Source organism: Sinocyclocheilus grahami, unplaced genomic scaffold (genome assembly GCF_001515645.1).
Source record: "Sinocyclocheilus grahami isolate Dianchi unplaced genomic scaffold, SAMN03320097.WGS_v1.1 scaffold252.1, whole genome shotgun sequence".
NCBI lineage: Eukaryota > Metazoa > Chordata > Actinopteri > Cypriniformes > Cyprinidae > Sinocyclocheilus > Sinocyclocheilus grahami.
The window spans coordinates 766017-766794 of NW_015505431.1; the positions used below are offsets into that span (position 1 = coordinate 766017).

A 778-nucleotide genomic window follows, 5' to 3' on the forward strand; every position below is an offset into this window, starting at 1 on the left:
TCTGTCGTTCTATCTATCTATCATCTATATGGCACTTTTTGGTGTTTTTAGTGTATTACTTTTATAAAGCGAAAAATATAATTTTAAAGGAGTCAAAGATTTGTTTTGGAGGAGAAAAATCTTCTCCGTTGTTTGCTCCAGCTCTGGGAGGATGTGAGGCGCACGTGTCGTGTATTAATCCTCTTGCAGCAGATGCTCGTCTGTCAATCAACCTGACGCGGGGGCGCGCGCTCGGACTTGACTTGAGAGCGCGAGAGAGAGAACACAGCAGGTGCGCGAGGGATCCGCGCCGTCATTTAGCGATGCAGGAATGGTAAATAAAGCCGTTTATTGAGCTAATCATGTCTTGACAGCGGCCACAGGCTTGTTTTGAACCACCAACGTTGCATTTGTTTACCGGACAACGCAATGCCGTCGCAGGACGAGGCTGAGGCGGTAAATGAAGACGACAGTCCGCCTCCGGTTCCACCGCGAGCGGCTCCTCAGCGACACTCACCGGCGTCCGCCGCCGTACCTGAGCGCCGGGCCAAGTGTGTGCTGGCCGGGGGTGGGTAAGTTGCAAGTGTTATTTCCTTGACAATACATTAAGCTCAGCTTTATGATCAATTAAATATTAATACAAATTGATAAGCATATAAGTGCTTTACTATCTCAGCTAGGGTTGTGGTGGATGGAAGACCAGTTCAACTTCAACTGTGTGACAGGACAGGACAGGACAGGTGATCTATCTATCTATCACCAGTTTGTCTTGATGCATGGATGAACTCTCTCTCTCTCT

General features: G+C 48.1%; 1 long non-coding RNA gene across 2 annotated transcripts in view; it reads left to right on the forward strand.

Annotated features, from left to right (window-relative positions):
- Nucleotides 1-173: 173 nt before the first annotated feature.
- LOC107598505 (uncharacterized) overlaps nt 174-778 on the forward strand; it is a 4184-nt gene continuing 3579 nt past the window's right edge. For both annotated transcript variants that reach the window (XR_001610568.1, XR_001610567.1), the window contains exons 1-2: nt 174-551; nt 656-719. This is a non-coding gene — a long non-coding RNA (uncharacterized lncRNA). The remainder of the gene's footprint in view (nt 552-655; nt 720-778) is intronic.